The following is a 27,260-nucleotide window of genomic DNA, read 5'->3' as shown; positions in this document are numbered from 1 at the left end:
CAATTTCCTATTGCTGTGCATTTAGGTTGTTTTAACCTTTTAGGAAATAATGCAGAGTAGGCATAATTTCTGGGAAGAGTTAGCAAAATTTGAAAACAATTTTAAAATCCAAAAATGTAAAAAAAACACACAAAGTGGAACAAAACCTCAACTATAATACATAAATATTTGGGGGGAAATAAATATAGAACTTTGAGCATTTATTTTTTGACCTATTCTTTTTGCCAATTGTTATCCAAATTATTTTTCTAAAATTAAGTTGCTTTAACTCAATAATTTAAACCAAACCTGGTTCAATTTAGTTATTCATTCTGTCACAAGGCTTTTTTTAAAAATCAAAGTTAAAATTAGTACTGAGAAATGTGCCTCTGATGAGAAGGGAAAAAAATCTAACTCAAGACAGAAATTGAAAGAGCTGAATGTGACGGCATTGGGAGGCAGTAAAGAGAATACAAGTGATTAGTTAACTGGGAGAATTAAATATCATTATTTTTCTGAAACTGCCAAGATCATATTAATCTGAAATATGGAAATAGTGCTGGCAGTCACACCTTGGGTTTACATCACATCTTCAAGTGAGACATTTCCATCCAAAGGTATCCACCTCGGCTGCTAGTGCTGGCAGAGATAATATCTCCCTAATCCAAATTATGAATTGATCTCCATGAGTCATTTGTCCTGAAATGTTAAGCAGACACAGTACCTTCCCTGTTAAAAGACTCTGTGCTGTGGAGTTACAGAATCAATGCAGCAAGCATTAAATGTCACTGTGGATGGCGATGATTTCTAAATTGTTAACTAGCTGCCTTTCTTGTTGTGACACTAGTTAGTTAAAATGTGACCAACAAGCTAATGCCCCCGTTAAGCCTTATTGGAAACATCAATACTTTACCAAGATGTGACATTACATCTTCAAAAATTTTTTAAAAAGTAAATCATTTTTTCCTAAATATAAAATTATTTCACAAATAACAGTTTCTCCCTGTATTATTCTAAATAGCAATTTAATTTAATCCAATTGTTTGTCTAGTAGAATTTAATTTGACTTGGCCAACATTACATTGGTTAATTCAAAAGAATAAGTGACTTCACTCTTGTGTATAAGCCATATCATTTTATTCAACATTTATGGGAAGTTATCACATGTTAAGCACTAGGGATGTGAAGATGAGGAGGAGAAGGGGAACTCTGCATCAAACACAGTGCCTATAGGTCTCAGAACAGTGCCTGGCACATAGTAGGTTCTTTTTTTTTTTTTTTTTTATTGATTTTTTACAGAGAGAAAGGGAGAGAGATAGAGAGTTAGAAACATCGATGAGAGAGAAACATCGATCAGCTGCCTCCTGCACATCTCCTACTGGGGATGTGCCCGCAACCCAGGTACATGTCCTTGACCGGAATCGAACCTGGGACCTTTCAGTCCGCAGGCCGACGCTCTATCCACTGAGCCAAACCGGTTTCGGCACATAGTAGGTTCTTAATAAATACTGAATAAATAGAAGATAAGGAGAAAATGGGGGGAGTGGGGGGGGGCAAAAAGGAAGGAAAGACAAGGTTCCTTCCCTTAGTAGCTTACACATTTTGGGGTGGAGTTACAGAAAAGTCCTAGGCTGGGAGGCAGGGCACCTTGTTTTCATAATTTGCTACCAACCACCCAGAATCTGGGAAAGTTCTTTCTCTTCCCTGGGACTTAATTTTCTGAACTGCAGGATTTGTGCTCCCTTTCAAAGTTCTAGAATGCTATACATAACACCTTATCCACAAAAGTGGTCATTTGTTCTTCCTGCTTGCCTTTTGTGTACACCCAGTCGCCCTGTGGCAGAGGCGCAGCTCACCTTTCTCTCATATGCTCTTCACTAAACGGCAACAGACCTAAGGATAAGCAACTCCTTCCAGCCCAACCCTGTATCCTAAGAAAAAGTATTGCTTTCTCCTTTCGGTCAATTCTGGCCTTTGTCTTTTCTCTTTAATGGCATGAAAAGTAGCCAGTTCGACTCCCCCCAGATAAATAGCACTGTGCATGCAGCTTTATGTCAGAGACTGACCAGGAACTCGGGCTTTTCTTGTAAAGATGAGTGAGTGCTCTAAGCAGCTCAGCTGGGTTGGACCTGCAGTCACTTCTTAGAGGGTCCAACCCGCAAATCTGAAATGAGTTTAGGAAATTGAACTTGGGTCCTAGGACACAGGAGAAGAAAATAAAAAGCATTGAGGTTGCTCATGCTGTCTTCTTGTGTTGCTTTGACTGCTGCCTTCTGGGCTCCCATTAAAAACCTCTTCTATGACAATTACTACTTTTTGATTTTTCAAAATGTCATGGAGCCTATTTAGCCAATAGATCACTTCGTGCAAGGCTCCAACTTCTCTTTTAAATATTGCATTAATCTTTTAAATGTCGAACCATGTGAGTTATTGGCTTGGCAACAAAAAAGTTTTTCCTCTTGGCTCTTTTTATCCTTCCCTTATTATTACAGAAAAGCCAAACCAATACTTCACAACGGACACTTATGCAGGTCCTCAGGGTCTAACTAATACTCCTGTCATGCAATGTATATCCTATGCTACAGAGGCACTCTAGAGGCATGCCTCCCCAGTCATGCCCATCTAGGACATGGCTCACCTCACTGTGCTCGTCAGCTGAGATTCTAAGGATACTTCACCACTGAGGGAGTAGCTAAAAGGAGCCCAGGATGATGCTTCCAAGACCTAGATCAGTGATGGTGAACTTATGACACGCGTGTCAGAGGTGACACGTGAAATCTTTTTTTGGTTGATTTTTCTTTGTTAAATGGCATTTAAATATATAAAATAAATATCAAAAATATAAGTCTTTGTTTTACTATGGTTGCAAATATCAAACAATTTCTATATGTGACACAGCACCAGAGTTAAGTTAGGGTTTTTCAAAATGCTGACACACCGAGCTCAAAAGGTTCGCCATCACTGACCTAGATCTTGTCTAGCTCTGTCATAGGCCAGCTGTGCAACATGGGGACAGTCAATTCACTTCTCTGAATTCTTTTCTAATATGAGGGAGTTTTAAAGTTTTCTCTAAGCTCTGAAATTCTTAGATCATTAAACTCTTTACTGTCCAAAGTATTTTAGAGTGAGAGTAGAGTGGCTCTAGCAAGAACCATACATTGTAAAATCTGGTCAACAAAGGGCATAATGATTCACATGAGACCAGTGACTACTATTGGGACATATGGTGCCCCCTTTTCTGAAAGTAGGTTGGTGATGCAATAAGTGCCCAATTCTTCGGAGCAGAAGGCCTTTTCTCATATCCTGGATTATGAAGTCCTTAGGCGAATCATTTAAATTACCTAACCTCAATTCCCTTGTAAGACAAGTGTATGTATATGTGTCCTGTCTGTAATATTGTGAATGGGGTGCTGTGCCAAATTTGAGAAACATATGCCATGTCATTGTGTCTGACTGGCCATGTCATGGTCCTGTGATTATATGAGACTGAGTCTACATTATGACGACTGAGAGTTTTTGTATCATGGGGATGTCTGTGGCACTCTTCATGTCCTTATTTCCTTGGGCACGAGACTGGCTTTATCATAGCTATATGGCTGAGGGTCGCTAGGCTTGTATATGATTTTTACCCTAACTGCCTTACAAAGTGGCTGTAGAATAAAATAACATGATGAGCATGAGCAATTTGTCCCATTTATATCACTTTTAAAGGGCTTGCTCACATGACATCTGTTTTGGGCATCCTAATAGCTGAATGGAGTATTTTATTACTTTTATATTATTACTAGGGGCTCAGTGCATGAATTCGTGCACCTTGAAAGGAACTGTGGGCCACAAGGCTGTGGTAGGAACAGGGGCGGGTCTCGGCCCATCCTCCATGTTCCCGCCCGGCCCCTCCCACCATGGCCCCCAGTCCCAATCGCCCCTCAGGAGCAGGGGGAGGTGGAGAAGTCCTCAGGGGTGATCAGGGCTGGCAGCCGCCACTTGTACCTGCTGATGGCTCCAAGTGATCGGGACCAGTGCCAGGCACAAGCAGCAGGTGCGAGCGGCATGCAAGAGCACAGAATTTTCAGTAACCACCAGAGACTCACCCCAATGACAGCAACCAGCACCTGGCCTTGGTCTGGTGCCCCTGCTCACCTGCTCCACCATCCTGCCACAGCCAATGACCACCATGTTCTGCACACACACCCTGGTGGTCAGCGCACATCATAGCGACCAATTGTTCAGTTGCTCAGTTGTTCCGCTGTTTGGTCTATTTGCATATTAGCCTTTTATTATATAGGATTGTATAGACCAGGATATTTAGAACTTAACTGATAAACTTGAAGTAACTCAGCTAATCAAGAGGAAAGCTACATTAAGCCTAGTTCTTTATCATTCGCAATATTTCATTTATTTCTTTTCCCCATGATACACACCTCCTTGTGAAAAGTTACAAGGTCTACCATGAAGCACATTATAAATGTAAGACTTTGTTGTTAGTATTAATGAAAAGTCTGGAAGGAGGGCTACGCAGTTATAATTTCCTAGGCTATTTATTGGTTAGGTTTTACTGAGTAAGTGCATCATTTCCTACTTCACCACTGAAGATATAGCCAAAGTTGATATCAAAGTTAGAAAAGGATCACAGTTTTTAATGTCAACTAGTAAAATAACCTGTCTGAAGGCTTGCACTGCAAGTTCTGTGGCTGAAATTGCTGTGATGCCTGCTTAATGCTTTTAGTGTATGGACAGAGTCTGCACCTGATCTACTGCTCTATGATCAATACTTTCTCCAGACGATAATGCAAAAGCCTTACTTTTTCTATACTATGATACCAAAACTGAATCATCAGCAGAATTGGTCATGAACTACTTCTATAAGGTCAAGGGTAAATTGTCACTGAGCCAATTTCCTCTTTCTTATCACCCCACTGGTCACGTGCTCAGGGAAGGAACTGTTCCTGTAGCCCATACACTCAGAGTTTAACAACAGCAGCCTTGTGGAATTAGTATGGAATATTCATAAAATTGCACAATAAATAATAGTTATTTAGTATAGACATTATTACAAGAAAATCATATCCAACATCTTTGTCTTTTAGCACAAAACTCCCATCAACTGGGCTAGGTAGCCAGCCATAGTCATTCCATTTTATATTCTGACAATCATTTCTTAAACAGTTATCCTGGGTGGGGGGGGGGGGGAATTAATTAAGTAAACATTTTTCATTAATAACTATCCTTAAATCAAATCTTTGAAATTTTTATCTGATTTTTATGCATTTGTTTACTGCTCTCTTTAGAATAATGAACAAATTAATTTATGTTATTACTTGGCCAAGGATGTCCTTGTAGGTATCACTTATACATGAGAGGCTAGGTTTTAGGTCTGTGCTAAAGACAATTAAATTCACAGGTTTCTATACATCCTAAGGCAAGAAGCTAATGTGTTGTTTTTATTGTTGTTAGTAAATTCCATTCATTTAACACATAGCATATGCCAGGTTCTGAACTAAATGTTTTATATACACCATTAATTAATTTATTTATTGAGCACCTACCATGTGCCAGGGGCTATAGTCAAATAAATCATTGATCTCTGCATAATAACAGACCATGTATTTTTGGTGTGTTTTTTTAAAAACATGATTTTCTGGCCCTTATACTCCTCATCTGTCTATTGGGGATAATAAAAACCATTTTTTTCTTCCCACAACTGTTACAAAGATCTTAAAAGATACTAGACATTAAACCTTGTGAATAATTAAAAGGGTTTAAAAAATATAAATGTTAAGAAAACCACAGAAATGTTTGGTTTAGATTTTGTTTTGTTTATTTGTTTCCCTAGATTCTGAACCTTTTATATCACTGAGATTTTATTAGAATGCCTTCCAGAGAAAAGGATAAGTAAAATAGTCTAACCAAAAACATTTATTTTTTCCAAATAACTAAAAACCTGGGGATAGGCAATTCAAGGCTCAACAATGCTAAGGACCCGGGTTAATTCTATCTTCCTGCCACTTCAAACTTAGAGTTTGATTTTCTTCTTCATAATCGTACAATCACTGCTTCATCTCCAGAATTGCATCCACATTCCAGGAATATCTCCTATACAGTTATATGATATAAAAAAAAATTCAGGAAAAGAAGTTCTTTCCAGATGAATTTAGAATTGAAAATATAAACTATAGCTTCCTGCAGATAAAAATGGTCAGTTTATTAATAAATAGATAAAAAGGAAGGAGATTCCTTATTATAAAAAGAATAGAACATTTGGGGGGAATGCTTTAAAGAAAAAAAAACCCCAAACTCCATATAATTATTGCAGACCCAAAGGTTAAAAAGGAAATTAAATGGGCCCGTGCCTGGAAACTGTCTCTCAGAATCAAATTTGCAAAGAGAAATAGGGAGAACTGGAGCGGTTGGAAAAATATGCATCATTCAAACTATCAGAACAGGAGCAGAGAAAGAATGAAAACAAAACACATAAAGACAAGTATATTAAACTGGAATGAGAACACCATTTCTCTAAGGAGCGTATATTAGTCCTCCAGAGAAACTGGACCAATAGGAAGCCAGGGAAGAGCTGCAGCTCCAGCCCAAAGGCTCTCAGTTGGCAGAACTCCCTCTTCTTCCAGGAAGGTCGGGTTGGATGAGGCCCACCCACATAATGAAGGATAATCTACTCAAAAGCCTGCTGACTTAATGTTCATCTCATCAAAAACCACCTCCACGTCAACATCTTGATATGTTTGACCAAATACTTGGGGACCATGGCCCAGCCAAGTTAACACTTAAGACTAACCATCACAGGGCCTATTGAGATCTTAGAAAACAAGCTAGGCACATACAAAGTACAGACTATAGTGATTTTTACAGAGTGTCAGGATCTAGGAAATTATTGGAAAACACCCTCCCAAAACTCAGCGATTCCATATTAAAAATAAACAATCCCTTGCATTTTGGGTTAGCTGTACTTAATAATTATGGACTTGGGACAGGGTTGGGAGGGTATGATAAAAGAAATACTCAAAGATTATTATAGTACCTAATTTAAGTAATGTCCTCAGATCAATCATACCTCCTTTTGTTCATTCCCACTTATCATGTCACTCTGTTATGCTTCTCATGCAGAGACTGAGCCCATTTCTTCACCCCTTAAATCTGGGGTTGTCTAGTGACACTTTGACCAGTAGAATGTGATAGAACTGATGTGAAACTTTCATGACTTGCATTTCCTTCTTTGACCCTCTTAACACTACCAAGACCACTATTCTGTGAAGAAATCCACGTACAAAGAGAGGTCCAGCTGTCCCAACTATGGCAGTTGGGTCCAGTCCATACTGACCTGCCAGCTGTGTGTAGCCTCATGAGAAAGGTCAGACAAAATTAGCAGATGAGCAGTCAGCCAAACCAAAGATTTATTTTGAAATGGGTAAGTTTGGCTTTAAGCCATTAAGTTTTGAGGTAGTATGTTGTACAACTATTAAAAAAAATACATCATAGTCATTCTGACAGGTATGAGGTGATATCTCATTGTGGTTTTAATTTGAATTTTTCTAATGATTAGTGACATTGAGTATCTTTTCATGTCTATTGGTCATCTGTATGTCCTCTTTGGAGGAGTGTGAATTAGGTTCTTTGCCAATTTCCAATTGGATTGTTTGTTGTTGTTGTTGTTTGGTGTTATGTTTTATAAGTTCTTTATAAATTTGGGATATTAACTCTTTATCAGATGCATCACTGGTGAATATGTTCTTCTATTCGGTGAGCTGTCTTTTCATTTTGTTGATGGTTTCATCTGCTCTGCAAAAACTTTTTAGTTTGATGTAGTCAGTAAATCAACAAACAAGTGTTGTCAGGATGTGGAGAAAAGGGAACCCTTGTGCAGATTGGTACAGTCACTGTGGAAAACAGTATGTAGTTACCTGAAAATTTTAAAAATGGAACTGCTTTATGACCCAGCAATTCAATTTCCAAAGAAACCCAAAACATGAACCAGATAGAATATATGCACCCCTATGTTCATTGCAGCATTATTTAAATAGCCAACATTTGGAAGCAACCCAAGTGCCCATCAGCAGATGAGTGGATAAAACAGTTGTGGTACATTTATGCAATGGAATACTATGCTGCTGTAAAAAAGAAGGCACTCTTACCATTTGCAACAGCATGGATGGACCTGGATAGTATTATGCTAAGTGAAATAAGCCAGAAAGAGAAAAACATATGATTTCACTTATATGTGGGATCTAATGAACAAAATAAACTTAAAAACAAAATAAATAGACTCATAAATACAGAGAACAGACTGACAGCTCTCAGAGGGGAGGAGGATTAAGGTGCTAGGTGAAAAAGGATAAGGAATTAAGCAAAGAAAAAACCTCATAGACACAGACTATAGTATGATAATTTCCAGAGGGAAAGGGGGAGGCAGGTAGAAGAGCATAAAGGGGGAATAAATGGTGATGGAAAGAGCTTGACTTGGGGTGGTGAACACACAATACAATATAGAGATGATATATCATAAAATTGTACACCTGAAATGTATATAACTTTATTAACCAATGTCATCCCAATAAATTCAATAAAAATTTTAAAGAAAAAGAAACTAAAACATAATTGCAATTTATTTTTTGTCATGGCTGCCTAGTCCTTCATTGGATAAACTCACAATTTTCAACAATCCATTCATTTTTTCTTAAATATTTAAATTGTTCCCAGTTTATTGCTTTCAAAATGTCATTTATGAACACTTATATACATTTATTTATGTAGATTTATGTAAACAGTTATACAAATCCAAAAATTTATCTGAAGTCTACACCTAGGAGTAGAATTACTGTGTAGAGACGAGCATTTTAAACATAACTATCAAAGCAATTATCAAACTACAATCCAAGCTATAAACCATGCAGAGATTAAACAGATAAACTATAAGATAAAAGGTTAGTAAATATACTAATTAAAATCAAGAACTTTTTCATCAAAGATAACATAAAGAAAGGAAAATACAAGCAACATATTGGAAAAAGTATCGCCTACATTTAACTAACAAATAATTAGATTACTTAACAGACTCATAGATACAGAAAAAAAGAGAAAAATACAAACAACTTACTAGGAAAAAATATGACCAAAGGTATCACAGAAAAAATATGATGGTCCATAAACATATAAAATAGTCCATAAACACTACTAAGTAGGGAAATGAATTTCTTAGTGAGTTCAAGATGTGTCTTTGCCATTTTCAAGGGTGTAGGTGATATCGGTAAAACAAAATTTAGATTATGGTTCATAGCTATCTACCTAACAAATTTATCTCTTAAATATTCAAAAATTAAAAATCTGGCTGAAACCGGTTTGGCTCAACAGATAGAGCGTCGGCCTGCGGACTGAAGGGTCCCAGGTTCAATTCCGGTCAGGGGCATGTACCTGGGTTGCGGGCATATCCCCAGTGGGAGATGTGCAGGAGGCAGCTGATCAATGTTCCTCTCTCATTGATGTTTCTAACTCTCTATCTCTCTCCCTTCCTCTCTGTAAAAAATCAATAAACTATATATTTTTTTAAAAATCTGAATTTAAAATCGTGGCAGCAAAATATACAATGTTGATGAAGGTACAGGAAAAGGTATCACTAATTCTGCTGGTAAGAATGTAAATTAATACCACATTTCTAGCGATTCATTGGCAATATACCTCAGAAACTTTTAAAATATGTACACTTTTTTAGTCAGGAAATTTACTTCTGGGGATTATCACAACTGGCAGGATATTTGCACTAGAAATGCTGATTGCATGCCTTGACCAAATGCCCTTCTGTAGTCCTTCTGGAGAAGCAACACTAACCTTTTATACCGGATAAACTTGACCTCATCCTGTTAGAGTTGAATGGACCAAGAACTGAGCCACTCTAAGAGTGAGTAATCAACAGACTCTGGACAGAGGTTTGATATGTCAGGCATCAAATGATGAGAGGGGACAACAGGAAACTAAGAGCCTAGAGCCAGAAAGATTAAGGGCTGCTGTGAAGCATTAATAAAAATGGGGAAAGATATGGCATAACAGAAACAGGAATTATGAGGAAGTAGAGGAAGATTATTTATAAAAAGAAGAGAATGAAATAGGTGCACAGAGTGAAGCAGCTATCCTAGGGCTGTTTGAGACTGCAATGGTTTTCTACGTCCAGTCCCAGATCATATATATTACTAAAATAAAATATCTTTTTATTGATGATCCTCAAGTAAAATTCTGGTTTTTTTTAAACCAAAAGGATTCTCACTAAAATAACCCCAGAATAAAATAAAGTGTAAGGATGTAAAATTGTGATGCTGAAGCATATTAATTAAACTATAGGTTATGATGATAAATTTTGTCTCCTCTATGTGATATGTGGTTTGATCCCTGAGGGCAATTTAATTCTAGGGAAGAAAAATATGAGTAAGGCTTTTGACTATTAGATCAAGCAATGTTTCCTGATTTAATCTCACCAGCAGTATACAACAGCGGTTCTCAACCTATGGGTTACAACCCCTTTGGGGGCCGAACGACCCTTTCACAGGGGTCGCCTTACCATCAGAAAACACATATATAATTACATATTGTTTTTGTGATTAATCACTATGCTTTAATTATGTTCAATTTGTAACAATGAAAATACATCCTGCATATCAGATATTTATATTACAATTCATAACAGTAGCAAAATTACATTTATGAAGTAGCAATGAAAATCATTTTATGTTTGGGGGTCACCACAACATGAGGAACTGTATTAAAGGGTCGCAGCATTAGGAAGGTTGAGAACCACTGGTATACAACATTTTGAAGCCACAAAATGGCTTAATAACTTAATAAAATTAAAAGAAAAGGAAGCAAGCATATTAAAGAACAGTATACCTAAATATTTGCATTTCATCCTTGATATTTGCATATACAATATGTAATAGACAGATGGATCAGAAAGGATGTATAATAAATATTGACTGTGGCCATCTTGAATGGTAATATTATTTATATATTTGTTTTTGCCTTACTGCATTCTTAATCTTTCTACAGTAAAATGGATCATTTTAGAAATTATTATTTTAATATCTTAATGTGAAACAGTGATGATTGGTGCCATTGGACATCACCCCCATGTATTTCTCCCATGGGAAGGGCCAATTCCATGGGAACAGTTTGAAGATGCTGGTTATGGTCAGACATTTTACACTTACTCTCATAAATGAGTGCTTCAGAATGCAACACTAGGTAAGAGTCATTCTGGAGCTGGACATTGAGAAGATGTTGATAGTTGTACTGAACTATCAGAACCACCATGGTTAGGTCTCCTGATTGTTCTGGTCACAAGTACACTTCTTTGCTCATGTGATTGAGAAGGAAATGCCATAGGCTGTTACTGGCAAATTGAGTTATTTGATGTATCATTCAACATTGAAAGATTTTTTAATGAGAAAAAATTAGTAGCTGAGTTTACTTCGGTAATAACGTTTTTAATTAAAATTCCCTAATAAACTTATCTTTAGAGTTTTATAAGATGGTTGTTCAATGTTAGTTTATTAATACAGACTATTTATTTAGTAATGGCTTTAAAATAGATTCCATCTGTAATCTGTAGCAAATAGGATTTTAATAAACAAGAAATGGTTACTTTTATGTCATGTTAATCATTAAATTGAGCCAGGAAATAACAGAGTTGAATTAGATGAAAATATTAAATCTTTAGCAGGAGGGTAGATAAAACCATTTGATTATTTCAGATTTACCTATGAACTAACTCATTGTGAAAAGATAATAAAGAATTCAATTATTCCCCATCTGTTAGAAATTCAGTTAAATGCTACTTAGTTTCTATAACCACAAACCTCCTGCATCATTCCATTCTTAGTCTTATCTCTACTGCATATTGATGCTACTGAAGAGTGAACTACAACTATCTAAAGACAGGAAATAGCATGAATTCCATTTTGCATCTATGACATATCTGCCCTCTGAATTTCATTCACTGTTTCATTCACTCAACATTCATTCAGTGATATACAGTGGTGGGTCTCCTCAATCACCAGGCACACATAGTTCTCCGCCCTCAGCTCTCCTCTGACACTCAGGAGCTCTCTCTGCACTTACCTTGCAGTGTTGCCATGATATAGTTACATGACTACTGCTTCACAAAATGATGAGCTCTTTAAGGCCAGGGACAATATCTAATCCCTTAGGAAGTAATGAGACAAAAAAATACTATTTAAAGACCACACTGACTGTACCAACTTCTACCCATTAGGAAAACCATCATAGTTCTATGAGATGAAAAGGACTTTTGGTGTGTTTTCTTTACTTCACAGGCACTTTTGCAGAAGTGAGAAATGACTGAAATTGCAAAACCTCTTTCAATTGTTTTGGGCTGTTACACAGTGGGAACTAGAGCACACATCCCAATCCCACTGTTTAGCAAAATGCCTTTAGTGTATCTCCACATAGTCAAAGGTGTACCCAGAGCAGAGAAATGGAAAATAAGTTGACTTACATAAGGTAGTGAGGAGAATTTAGTTTCCTGGGGCACTTAAGAGGTGGGACTAAACTGAAAACCGGAGGTTCTAGAGAATGGCTCTCCGGTGAATGACCAATTCTTTTTATGATGTTGGGGATAAATCTTCAATCATCACAGATCAATGTTTGTAAATGCCTACTCTCCATTTCAGCTTTTAACTCATGGTAGACTGGTAACCGACCACACTTTGAGTAACATTGGTCTAGATGTAGGGTAGTTAAAGGACTCTCAAGAATGCTTCTTATTCAACTCTAAGTTGTTATTGCTAATCTATAAGCACCCATCATGTCACCAAATTTTTTAATTGTGGTCAACACAAAAATGTTTTCTGAAAATGGAAGGTTTTGAGGTTGTAATTGGTGGTTGAGGAGTTTGGTAAACAAGGAAGAGAGATAATTTTATGTCTTGGTCAGCACAGATACAAGAGAATGGAATAGATGGGTATATATAAAAGTTCAATGAAATAAAAAAATTGAAGCCAAAATAACCTTGAGGATGTAACCTCTGCAGACTGCCAACAAGACCACTAAATGATGTACAGGTTAAGCAAAGCCAAGTTTATTGCCCAGTGGAATAAAGTAGGTCGCTACCTTGACAGAGTCTTAGTCCCATCTTGAAAAAGAGAGAACAAAGGAAAGATATTTATAAGGTTCTGGTTTAAGATGGGTCCTTCAATGTGGACACAGAAGTAAGCAGAGTTTATGATATACTACTTTAGAATTGGCAAACAGAGGTTTTGAAAAATAAAGTCTGTCGAGTATGACTCCCTCCACGTTCTGCATGGAGTAGGGTTCGGTATCTGAAAGAGGAGCCGCACAACAAATGAGAGAAAAAGACACGAGATAATTTTGCAATATTGGGGGACCAGGCGGCAAGTCCCGAAGGACTTCCACCTAAGCTCAGGCTGCTCCGATCTTTTATTGAGGTCGGGGTAGCCTTAGGGTAAGAAGGTCTGTCTGGGGTTGCCCGAAGGTAAAGTGGTTTGTTTGGGTAGCCCTAGGTTAAGGAGGTTTCAATGACACACAGATTAGGTCATAACATCACCCTTAGGCAATTTACATGATTAAAGGTAGGGAGGTTGCTTCAGCTATCAGTATCTAGATTAACTAGGTGGTGCACAGCTCTGACCTTTGCTAGAACTTCAAAGGTTACTAGCTTTTGGGGGGTCTCTGTCTAAACTCAGCTAGTGAAGACAATGAATGGTTTCCGGCAAAAGTCTTTTGATAAACCCAGTTGAATAATCTATTGTTCTCAGACAGCATTTATTTACCTTAACCCTACCAGACCGCTGTACCGATTTTTCGGTAATTTCCACACAAAGGTGGAATATTGGCGCTAGATGAAAGGTAGATGAAAGGTAGACCTATTTTCTACAATGTCTCCAAGTTCAATTTTATTCCAACCACTTGTTTGCATGTAACTAACATTTTTCTATATCATGTTGGTTTTTTCTCTTTAATGCTCAGGAGCCGAAGTATAGGGGACAGTTAGGTTCAGGGCCGCAGGTCTGGTAGGATTAATAAAGGCTACTTGGATAGTCTACTATTGAAATAAGTGGATTTCAGAAAGTTCATGAGACATAACTCCTTCTCAGTAAGAGTTTCCTGAAAAAATAAAGTCAGGTTAGTGCAGAGTGAATAGTAATGTTATAGTAATGGAGAGAGTAAGTTACAGGTTTCAGTTTGAGTCACCAGCAAATGCAAACCCTACAGAAAACATTAGAATAAGAAATTTAGTCTCATGTGACATGTAGGTTATATTTGTTATTCACAGTATCCAGAAATGGCAAGCACATAGTAGGGACTTGACAAATACTTCTGAAAAAAAAGAGTAAGTAAGTAAATAAATTAGTCAGTAAATGAGCACACTAACCTAATACTGCTTCAGTCAAAGCTGGAGATCTACATTTTCTAATGTTCACTACCATAATGACTTTTTATTTTAGCATAATCTTTTTTTCTAACATAATCTTTTTTATTAAGAGGAAAAGACAAAAGCAACCATGCTAAGCTTCAAATATGAGCATGCAAGCATGTCTGATGAATGACCCTAAACCACTGGAATTGTACACAGCTTATCTTGAACTTGCTAGAAATCTGGTCTCCCAGAGTCAGCCATGTGAAACTTGAAAGTGACTTTCATAAAGAAGTGGTGTTTCTGCCATGGGAGGCAATCAGAGGCCTGAACTCAGAATTCTGCCTGATATATCTGATGTAATTCCTACTTTGTACTTTGCTCTCTAATTTGAATTCCATTAAACATGTGTTTGAAACCAACAGCATTTCTTTTTTTATAAACTTGTCTAGGAGGTACAGAGCATTATTCATTTATACATACTCATTTATGTATTATGAATTTGGTCAAATAAGGGCATCTAATCTTGTCACTTACTAGATACCAGGAGAAGAGATGTGTCTGAGTCAGCTATCTTAAAAGGATGCTTATAACAGCAAAGAAAAAAAGTGCTGTAAGCCAATGAGCCCTGGGAGAGTAAGGACCAAAGAAAGATGGGAATATCCTAGTCTGTACATTCAAGGAACATTCCCCAATACCAAATTATAAAGGGAGGTCTGGATCTCACTTGGTTTGTGGGGTGAGACCTACCTGTAGTATTTTTAAGATGTCTAGTCACTGAAATGCTATGATCTCTGAGAAGAAAGGGAGAGATATCATCTCAACTATATTTTTAGAATATTTTAGTTTTGTTTGTCTCTCCAGCTGAGCTTGGGCTTCCAGCCCAATGGTCTGCATTTAGAATGTTCTGTTGGAGTATTCAGTTCATTTATTTTTAATCAAAGAGTTATTAAAATTATAAAACTGCTATGAAGATTAAAAGCAGACAATACAAATTACATAGGTAATGTGGTGACATTAAATATTCACCCACCCAGCTAATTTTGTAACTTCAGAGTGAAAAGCAAAAAATAGCTATGGCTTCCAGCTTTGTTCTTTTTGGTTTCCCACCAGTTATCCCTGGGAACTCCTGTCATTCTGATGTGATTCAAGAGTAAGTGTTTCTGCCCTGGACAGATAGCTCAGTTGGTTAGACCATTGTCCCCACACACCAAGGTTGTGGGTTCAATCCCTGGTCAGGGCACATACAAGAATCAACCAATGAATACATAAATGAATGGAACAACAAATTGATGGAATCAATGGCTCTCTCTCTCTCTCTCTCTCTCTCTCTCTCTCTCTCTCTCTCCCTCTCTCTCTCAGTCCATAATAAAAATAGAGTAAATGTTTCTTTGTAGCCTGATAGACTGCTTCTAATTGAGCCTCTAAAATAAGTGATATATCACCAGCCCATCAGTGTGAAAAAATGGGGGGAAAGGGAGTGGAGCATCAGTAACCTGTTATCGTACCAGACAAGAAGAACCAGTTTCATGATCAATAGAGGCTATGGAACAAATACAGTGTGGGCACCTCTAAGTGATGAAAGAAGTCAATGTGCATTAAAATGTCTGTAATACTTAGTTCCAGGACCTGTGAGAAAGGTGGTTCTATACAGAAGTTATCTGGCTCTGGCATGACTTTTACCTTTGTGGATAGACAGTAGAAATGCTAAGGAGAAAAGGCCTACCAAAAAGTATAGTTGAACAGGAAAATACATTATACCTAAAAAGCACTTTTAAATTCAAGATCTATCACACCTTTCAACAATCTATTGAGATTGAAAGCAATGGTTAAAAGAGCAGAGGTGTAAGAAGGTGAAAAGACCTACTCAAAACCATTCTGGAAGTATAGGTATGTAGGTAATAGAGTGAGCATTAAAACCAGCCTCTAAGTCCTACAGTCTTTCTACTACACCACCAGTAAGCAGGAAATTCTAGGTGTGTGTGTGTGTGTGTGTGTGTGTGTGTGTGTGTGTGTGTGAGAGAGAGAGAGAGAGAGAGAGAGAGAGAGAGAGAGGGGAACTAGTCAGTACAGTATACTTTTGTATAGGATGCACACACCCAATACCTTCTTACCATTGTTTCTACGATGCACAGTTGTATTAGTTGAAAGATATGCATTTTTAGAAATATAGCCACTTTAGAGGCTTCTTAAAATCAAACATTAATGTTTTGCATAAATATTTCCATTAAAGAGAATAAATCCCGAAGAAAAAAGATATACTTCCTCTCCTCTTAAATGTCATTCAGGTAAAAAGCAGGCAATCTAAAAAATGGCAAATATTTCAAAACTAAGATTGATTATAAATTAAGACTCTACGATAGTTTTGGGAAAGAATGAAAGCAATTGGAAAGAACTCATTAAAGCAATCTTTTTCAAGGAAGAAAAAATGTTACTCCTGGGTTTCTTAGTTAGCAAAAGAAATTCCAAACTGTATCAGTGGTTGGCCTCAGATCAGAATCTGCATTTTTCATTATTTTAAGGCACAGAGCTAGGTAAATTTTCTTGAGTCCTGGGTCTAACATCCAAGTGCAGGCTGTGGGACCTGTGTCCACTGAGATCCAGTCAGATTCCAACCGGAGGGTTTAGTAATGTCATTGAAGAATGGTCTAGATGCACAGCCTCTGAAGCTAATTCTTTGTCCCTCTCACATTTCCTGTGAGCTCTCTAGGATTCTTTAATTGATTCCTTTTCTGTTTACACTGCCAATACTAACCTTTATTTTTTTAACATCCTCACACAGAGATACAAACGAAGTGCATCCTTTATGTAATGGCCAGAGTGTGATTTTTATATAAACATCAATACATGACACGTCCTTAATCAAAACCTTACAACAGACTTTCTTTTTTTTTCTTTTTTTTTTTGGATAAACACCTTTATTACACGGGCTAAGATAAACAACAGACTTTCCATTGCCACCACACCACAGCTCAAACTTCTTATCAGGACTGTGGGCCCAGATCTTGACCACAGAGAGAGATCTCTGCTACAGCCTGTATCTCCATGTGATCGTCCTGCCTGTCACATGGAGATAACAGTGAATCACTCCACTCCAGGCACAATGATGGGTTACCATCACTCAGATAAACCAGCTCCTTTCTGTTTTGGGACCTTTGCACTTGCTGCAGTCTCCAGGCAACCAATACAGCCACACCCAGACTACACCCCAAGTGGTACAAAGGATACAAAAAAGCCCCCAAAAACAAAACCTGAATAGTCCCTGAGAGCCCACAGGGACTGACCTAAAGACAGTCCTTTTTTATTTATTTATTTTATTTTATTATTGTTTTGTTATCTCTTTTTTCTTTATTTTCTTTTTTGTGTTTTTTTAATTTTCTATTTCTATTCACATTATTTTTTCATCATTCTCATTTATTTTATTTTATCCTACTTTTTAAAATAATTTTTTAAATATTTTTACTAATTTTTTTCTTCTTTTTCTCTTTCTTCTTATCCACTCATCCTCTTTCTACTTCCTTTATACTGAACTGAGGTCCTCCCCATATTCATCCAATTCCTTAACCTTACTTTCTGTATATAAGATTTGGCGCAGCTTCTCTTCTCGGGCGCTCCTCTTATCTCGCGTGATTTCCTCTCCTGGACCCTCATCTCCCGTCACACTCTCCTCTGCCCGGGAGCTATTCTTTTCTCCTGCCCGCTTCTCTTCTCGCATGATCCCTTTTCGCTGGACACTTCTCGCGAGATCTTTTTAACTCTTCTCACGAGATTTTCTTCTCACATGCTCTTTTCTCTTGTGCGCTTCCTCATTATCTTTTCTCGCGTGATCTCCTCGCTCACCTCTTCTCGCGTGATCACTTCTCTTCCTGGGCACTCCTCTTCTCTCGCGGGATCTCTTTTCCTCTCCCGGACCCTGATCTCACGTCATACTCTCCTCATCCCGTGAGCTGTTCTTTTCGTGTGCCCTCTCATCTTGCGTGGTCTCGTCTCTTGGCTGTTTTGCAGTCTCGGAAGACTTCAGTGGTCCGGGGAGGATCACTTTCTTCAAAGCAACACAACGTTGGGTTTTTCACAAATTGAAGGCAAGACCCTACACCAGCAAAAAGGTTACAACTCATGCTGTGGTGACGTTTGCTTTATCTTGGTGGTCTGGAACTGAACCTACAGTATCTCCAGGGAATTTGCGCGGGTCGCTGAAGGAGCGAAAGAGGAACAGCGCGAGGCAGAAAGTGAGTTACCTTAGCCATGTCAGTGGAGTTGCACAGCCAGGGCCAGGACCCCTGTGTCCACACCTGCAGTGAGTGCAAGCAGTGGATGGAGGCACACTGGCACTGCCCTGGGTGCAACGACTACAACCTTTGCATCAACTGCTACAACACGAAGGGCCACACCCACAAGATGGTGAAGGTGGGGCTGGGCCTGGGTGAAGAGGCCAAGGGGGGCGATGAGGGCGGCAACCAGGGTGAGCTGCTGCCCAGGAGCCCCGGGGAGTCTCTGTGCCAGAGCATCCAGCGCTGCATCCAGTCTCTGGTGCACGCCTGCCAGTGCCTCAACGCCAACTGCTCGCAGGCAGCCTGCCAGAGGATGAAGCGGGTTGTGTGGCACAGCAAGGGCTGCCAGCGCAAGAACAATGGAGGCTGCCCAGTGTGCAAGCAGCTCATCGCCCTTTGCTGCTACCATGCCAAACAATGCCAAGAAAACCCATGCCCCGTTCCCTTCTGCCTCCACATCAAACAGAAGCTCCGCAGGAGCAGCTCGGCTCCGCCAGGAGCGGTTCTGGCTCCGCCAGCAGCGGCTCTGGCTGCGGCTCCGGCTCCGCCAGCCGCTGATCGGGAACCACCTGCAGCAAGGGTAGCTCATTCGCCATGAACACCCATAAAGTGCCTCAGCAGTCTGCCCTCCCCCTCCTTCAGCACCACCCTGGACACCCATACACCCCAGCAGCCTAACACACCCCAGACACCGCAGCCTCCGACTCAGTCCCAGCCCTCGCCTGTAAGCATGTCACTAGCCAGCTTCTGCAGCATGGCCAGAACTTAGCCCGCCACCACAGTGTCTACGGGGAAGCCCACTAACTTTCACTGCAGCGCAGCCTCCAGCCCAGCCTGCAGAAACTGAACGCCATGCAAGCCAGCGGGCCACGACCTGCTGTCCCTCTGCAGCAGCAAGCAATGGGAGGCCTGAACCCCCAGGGCCAGGCCTTGAGCATCATGAACCCGGGGCCCAACACCAGCGTGGCGAGTATGAACCACAGTAAAGAGGGATGCTGCGGAGCAACAGCAGCAGCTGCAGCAACACCAGAAAGGCAGCGCTGGCATGGCTGCAGGCCTGGCAGTACACGCCCAGTTTCAGCAGCCTCAAGGATGCTGACGCTACCCGCAGCCATGCAGCAGCAGCAGGTCCAGCAGCAGATTGGGTTCCAGGCCAGCCAAACCCTGTTAGGCATGTTCTGTACCTTTCTCCTGCCCTTAGTTTCTCCCCTGCGTTCAGTACATTTTTGTTGTCCCTGCTTGAGGCTCCTGTTTTCTTCTGTTTTCCTGTTATTCCATTTCAGGTGTCACAAGAGACAACTAAGCGGCTGAGAAAAGCAGCTCTATACTCAGCTTCCTACAACCTCCTGCACCTACACCTGACCCACACAGAGACATAAATATCCCTCCCTCCCTATTCTTGCTTGCTGAAATGGATATATTAGTGTGTATTAAAAATAAAATTTCTAAAACTCTCAAAAAAAAGATTCTGTCCCCATGGTCTTTACTAGGTATTTGGTGTTTGTATGTTTTGGTTTATCTGTTTGTTCTCTGGTATTTTCTCCCCCCATATATATTTTTTTCCTTTTCCTTCTTTTCCTTTTCTCTCATACCATTTTTTCTCTCTTCAATATCATTTATGCTCTCTTTTCTCTCCCATAATTCTATTTTCTTTGGTAGTCACTTATATTGGGGTTATCAGTGTCATGAGTACATTTGTGTTTTGTTCCCTTTGTGTTGTGTCTTGTCGAAGTGAATTTTATCCTGTTTGGCCAATGTGATAGAGAGTGAGCCACATAACCAGACACCCAGAGAGGAGACTCCATCCATGAACAGGTCATTAACACTCCAGACCCAACTATAGAGGCAGGAAGAAGGCAGCAGTGAGGGAGAGAGTGTGAGGGAGTGAGGGAGGGAGCAAAAGTGGAGTGTGTGGTCATGTGGGGTGTGTGTGTGTGTGTGTGTGTGTGAGAAAGAGAGAGAGAGAGAGAGAGAGAGAGAGAGAGAGAGAGAGAGAGAGAGGCACAGTTAGATCCTGCAGGACCTTCAGGGGCAGGCTAGCCAGCAGCCATTGTTCCCATTGCAAACAGTTCTGGAGCAGCCGGATCTTCTGCAGAGGCCAAACCTTTTTGAAGGGGAGAGCTGCTGTGACTGGGATCCCAGCCTCATTTCCACCCAGGGTGCCCTCACATAACACTCAGGACTCTACAGCCACCCCCACCAGGGACTTGCTGCCTAGGCTGAGGTCCCACGGACATCTAGACTCCAGCCACCCTGGGTGCGGGCTCCTGAGAGTTCTGAAGCATGCTCCCCACTGGCCAGCCCAACACAACCATGCAAACAGCAGCCGTGTGAGCAGCCTGCCCCCATCTGAGGAGCAGTAGCCCCGCAAGCAGCCCGCCACAGTTCAAGGAGCAGCAGCCTCACGCAGCCTGACCCCATCTGAGGAGCAGCAGCCCCGCAAGCGGCCTGCCCACATCTGAGGAGCGGCAGCCCCATACTGTCCACCCCCACCCAAGAAGCAGCAGCCACATGAGCAGGCCACCCCTGTCCAAGAAGCAGCAACCGCACACAGCCTGCCCTCATCCGAGGAACAGTAGTCTCGTAAGCAGCCTGCCTTGTCTGAGGAACAGCAACTGCATGAGCAACTTGCCCCTGACATCCAGAGGAGCCACCACTGCTACGAGCTGCGCCCACCAGAGGAGCCACCACCAACTGAGGAGTAGCCACTGCCATGACCGCCTGAGGAGCAGCTGCTGCCCGAGGAGCCACTGCCACCCAAGGTGCAGCCCCTGCATGACTCAACATCTAGATCAGCCGTGGGCAAACTACGGCCCACGGGCCGGATCCGGCCCGTTCGGCTGTTCTATCCAGCCTGTGGAGCCGAAAGAGCAGAGGGTTCTCTTGCTCTCCCCTTCGCTCCTTCACCAGCAGCAGTGTTAACATGGCAATGTCGGGAAACACGGCCGCAGCTCCTTCTTCTGAGTCTAGTTTAAGAACCCACTGTGGCCCTCGAGTCAAAATGTTTGTCCACCCCTGATCTAGATCAAGCAAAATTTGGGAGACAAAAAAAAAAACCCAAAGGAAAAAAAAAGAGAAATCACCAGAAAAGCAGCCAAGTGAAATGGAGGCATGCAATATGTCAGAAAAAGAATTCAGACTAAGAGTCATACAGTTCATAAACCGGATGGATGAAAAAAATCAACTTATGTAAGAAGAGAAATAAAGAGTGATATAGATGCAATAAAAAACAACAGGAATGTTTCAACAGTAGACTAGGAGAAGTGGAGGACCGAATTAGTGAATTAGAAGACAGGGAAGCAAAACACACCCAAACTGAACTGCAATTGGAGAAAAAAATTAAAAGATAGCAGGAGAGCCTAAGGGAACTTTGGGACAAAATGAAATGAAGCAACATATGCATAATAGGGTGTCAGAATGACAAGAAGAGGAACAAGGGTTAAAAAACCTATTTGAAGAAATAATGTCAGAAAACTTCCCTGATGTGGGGAAGAAAAAAATCACACAAGCTCAGAGAGTACCAAACAAGATGAACCCAAAAAGCTCCACATGTAGACACATTGCAATTACAATGGAAAATGTTCAGGACACAGAGAATCTTAAGACTGCAAAAGAGAGACAGAAAGTTATGTATAAGGGATCTCCCATTAGATTGTCAAATTATTTTTCAACAGAAACATCAGGGCAGAAAGGAATGAAAGGAAATTTACAAAGTGATGCAAAGCAAGAAAATGAATCCAAGAATACTCTATCCAGCAAGGATACCATTCGAAATTAAAGGGGAAATAGGAGAACCAAGATGGCTGCATAGGTTAACGCCGGAGTTTGCTGCTTTGAACAACTACTTCAAAAGTGAAACTAAAAGACGGAACGGACATTACCCAGAACCACAGGAACGCTGGCTGAGTGGAAGTCCTACAACTAGGAGGAAAGAGAAACACATACGGACACTCAGAGGAGGCGCAGTGCTGAAGTCAACTTCTGAGGTGCGGAGTGCGTGGAGCAGGCTGGCAGCAGAAGGCGCGGTTGGCGTTTTCAATCGGGAGGGAGTCGCAGACTCTGAGCTCCAGATACAGGCGAGTCTTTAGGGACCCAGACTCAAACGGGAGAAGCGGGACTGTCTGGCTTCGGTCAGAGCGAGTGCAGCTTTCTCTCCCAGCTTTGCAGCGGGTGCTGGGACTCAGAGAGGCAGAGCCCCTGGGGACAGGACTGAGAGCCGCCATAACTGCTCTCTCCGGCCCACCCTGTTGATCCTGTGCGACCCGCCCTACCCAAGCCCTGCACAGAGGCATTTGCCGGATAGCCTCAGGCAAAGGCTAGATTAGCACCTCCCTAGAGGACAGAAGTTCTCTCACTGCTGACACAGCTGATTCTCATAGCCACTTGGCCTGGAGGTCAAACCCTCCCTGGTATTAGCTACAACAATCAAGGTTTAACTATAAGACTGCGAACAAAGACCACTAGGGGGTGCACCAAGGAAGCATAACAAAATGCGGAGACAAAGAAACAGGACAAAATTGTCAATGGAAGATATAGAGTTCAGAACCACACTTTTAAGGTCTCTCAAGAACTGTTTAGAAGCCGCCGATAAACTTAATGAGATCTACAAGAAAACTAATGAGACCCTCGATGTTATATTGGGGAACCAACTAAAAATTAAGCATACACGGACTGAAATAACGAATATTATACAGACTCCCGACAGCAGACCAGAGGAGCGCAAGAATCAAGTCAATGATTTGAAATGCGAGGAAGCAAAAAACACCCAACCGGAAAAGCAAAATGAAAAAAGAATCCAAAAATGCGAGGATAGTGTAAGGAGCCTCTGGGACAGCTTCAAGCGTACCAACATCAGAATTATAGGGGTGCCAGAAGATGAGAGAGAGCAAGATATTGAAAACCTATTTGAAGAAATAATGACAGAAAACTTCCCCCACCTGGTGAAAGAAATGGACTTACAGGTCCAAGAGCGCGGAGAACCCCAAACAAAAGGAATCCAAAGAGGACCACACCAAGACACATCATAATTAAAATGCCAAGAGCAAAAGACAAAGAGAGAATCTTAAAAACAGCCAGAGAAAGAAACTCAGTTACCTACAAGGGAATACCCATACGACTGTCAGCTGATTTCTCAACAGAAACTTTGCAGGCCAGAAGGGAGTGGCAAGAAATATTCAAAGTGATGAATACCAAGAACCTACAACCAAGATTACTTTATCCAGCAAAGCTATCATTCAGAATTGAAGGTCAGATATAGAGCTTCACAGATAAGGAAAAGCTAAAGGAGTTCATCACCACCAAACCAGGATTATATGAAATGCTGAAAGGTATCCTTTAAGAAGAGGAAGAGGAAGAAAAAGGTAAAGATACAAATTATGAACAACAAATATGCATCTATCAACAAGTGAATCTAAGAATCAAGTGAATAAATAATCTGATGAACAGAATGAACTGGTGATCATAATAGAATCAGGGACATAGAAAGGGAATGGACTGACTATTCTTGGGGGGGAAAGGGGTGTGGGAGATTCAGGAAGAGACTGGACAAAAATCGTGCACCTATGGATGAGGACAGTGGGTGGGGAGTGAGGGCGGAGGGTGGGGCGGGAACTAGGAGGAGGGGAGATATGGGGGGGAAAAAGAGGAACAAATGTAATAATCTGAACAATAAAGATTTAATTTAAAAAAAAACAAAAAAATAAAGGGGAAATAAAGAGCTTCACAGATTAAAAAAAAAAAAAAAAAAAAAAAAAAGTTAAGGGAGTTTATCACCACCAAGCCAGCAATGCAAGAAATGTTAAAGGGACTGGTCTAAAAAGAAGAAATAAAAAGGGGAGAAGGAACACAGGCACAAAAAATAAAAATGACTACAAACAAGTACCTATCAATAATAACTTTATATGTAAACGGACTAAATTTCCCAATCAAAAGACATTGAGTGGCTGAATGGATAAAAGAAAACATGACCCATATATATGCTGTCTATAAGAGATCCACCTCAGAACAAGGGACTTACAGACTGAAAGTGAAGGCACAGAAAAATGTTCAGGCAAATGGAAATGAAAAAATAGCTGTGGTAGCAATACCTATATCTGACAATATAGACCTCAAAGTAAAGGCCATAACAAGAGATAAGAAAGGCCACTTCATAATACTAAAGGGAGCAAAACAACAAGAGGATATGACCCTGGTAAACATATATGAGCCCAATGCAGGAGTACCCAAATACATAAACTCCTAGAAGATATCAAAGGAGAGATCAACAACAATACAATCATAGTAGGGGTCTTTAATACACAACTGACATCACTGGATAAATCCTCTAGATAAAATATCAACAAAGAAAACAGCAATCCTAAATGACTCACTAGATCTGATGGACTTAATTGACATCTTCAGAACATTTCACCCCAAAGCCACAGAATATACGTTCTTCTCAAGTGCACATGGGACATTTTCAAAGATAGACAACATATTGGGTCACAAGCAAACTCTCTACAAATTCAAGATGATTGAAATCATATCAAGCATCTTCTCAGACCACAATGGCATAATATTAGAAATAAACTACAATAAAAACAATCCAAAAAACTCAAACACTTGGAAGCTGAATAGCATACTATTAAACAATGATTGTGTTACCAAAGAGATCAAAGAAAAAATTAAAAACATCAGAAAAACTAATGACAATGAAAATACAACAGTCCAAAATCTATGAGGCACAGTGAAAGCAGTCCTGAGAGGGAAGTTTATAGCTCTACAATCCTACCTCAAAAAACAAGAAAAAATGGTAATAAATCTTCTAACTCTACAACTTAAGAATTAGAAAGAGAGCAACAAGAAAAACCCAAAATGAGCTGAAGGAAAGAGATAATAAAGATCAGAGCAGAAATAAATGTTATAGAGACCAAAAAAAAAAAAAAATACAAAAGATCAATGAAACCAAGAGTTGGTTCTTTGAAGGGGTAAGCAAGATTGATGAACCTCTAGCAAGACTCACCAAGAAGCAAAGAGAGAGGACCCAAATAAACGAAATCAGAAATTAAAGAGGCAAAATAACAACAGACCCCACAGAAATACAAAGGATTGTTTTAAAAAAATACTATGAACAATTACATTCCAACAAACTAGACAACCTGGAGGAAATGGAAATATTCCTAGAAAAATACAACCTTCCAAAACTCAATCAAGAAGAATCTAAAAATCTCAATAGGCTGATAACTATGGAAGAAATTAAAGCAGTCATCAAAAAGCTTCCAGCAAAAAAAAGCCCAGGGCCAGATAGATTCACAGGGGAGTTTTACCAAACAATCAAAGAAGAACTAAAACCTATCCTCCTCAGACTATTCCAAAAAAATTCAACAGGAAGGAACACTTCCAAGCTCATTCTATGAAGCCAACATCACCCTAATCCCAAAACCAGATAAAGACTACACAATGAAAGAGAATTACAGGCCAATATCCCTCATGAACATAGATGCCAAAATCCTCATCAAAATTCTAGCAAATCAGATCCAGCAGTACATTAGAAAGATCATACACCACGACCAAGTAGGATTTATCCCAGGGATGCAAGGATGGTACAATATCCGCAAATCAATAAACGCTATACATCACATAAACAAATTGAGAGATAAAAATCACATAATCATACTAATTGATGCAGAAAAAGCATTTGACAAAATCCAACACCCTTTCTTGATAAAAAAAAACCCTCAGATAAAATGGGAATTGAGGGACCATTCTTCAACATAATAAAAGCCTTATATGATAAACCTATAGTCAACATCATACTCAATGGGCAAAAACTAAAACCATTTCACCTAAGAACAGGAACCAGACAAGGATGCCCACTTTCACCACTCCTGTTCAACATAGTACTAGAAGTGCTAGCCATAGCAATTAGACAAAAAGAAGAAATAAAAAGGTATCCAAATTGGAAAAGAAGAAGTAAAACTGTCCTTATTCTCAGATGACATGATATTGTACATACAAAACCCTAAAGACTCCATCAAAAAATTATTAGACTTAATAAATGAATTCGGCAATGTAGCAGGATACAAAATTAACACCAAGAAATCTATGGCATTTTTATACACCAATATTGAACTTACAGAAAGAGAGATTTAAAAACAATCCCATTTACCATCACACCAAAAAAAAAAGGAAGATACCTAGGAATAAACTTAGCGAAGGAGGTAAAAAACCTGAACTCAGAAAACTACAGGACACTGAAAAAAGATAGAGGAAGACATAAACAGATAGGAGAACATACCATGTTCATGGATTCGTAGAATCAACATCATTAAAATGTCCATACTACCCAAAGAAATCTATAGATTCAATGCATTCTCCATTAAAATACCATCAGAATATTTCACAGACCTAGAACAAACTCTCCAAAAAATCATCTGGAATAAAAAAAGACCCCGAATAGCTGCAGCAATCCTGAGAAAGAAGAACAAAGTAGGAGGGATCTCAATACCAAATACCAAGATGAATTACAAAGCTACTGTTCTCAAAACTGCCTGGTACTGGCACAAGAACAGACATATAGACCAATGGAATAGAATAGAGAACCCAGAAATCAACCCAAACCACCATGCTCAATTAATATTTGA

General features: G+C 39.9%; 1 pseudogene; it reads left to right on the top strand.

Annotated features, from left to right (window-relative positions):
* The window catches only part of LOC132226561 (CREB-binding protein-like), a 78,076-nt pseudogene extending 58,590 nt beyond the window's left edge, over nucleotides 1–19,486 (top strand).
* The last annotated feature ends 7,774 nt before the right edge of the window (nucleotides 19,487–27,260 follow it).

This window comes from Myotis daubentonii, chromosome 2 (genome assembly GCF_963259705.1).
Source record: "Myotis daubentonii chromosome 2, mMyoDau2.1, whole genome shotgun sequence".
NCBI lineage: Eukaryota > Metazoa > Chordata > Mammalia > Chiroptera > Vespertilionidae > Myotis > Myotis daubentonii.
This window is presented reverse-complemented; position numbering and strand designations above follow the sequence as displayed.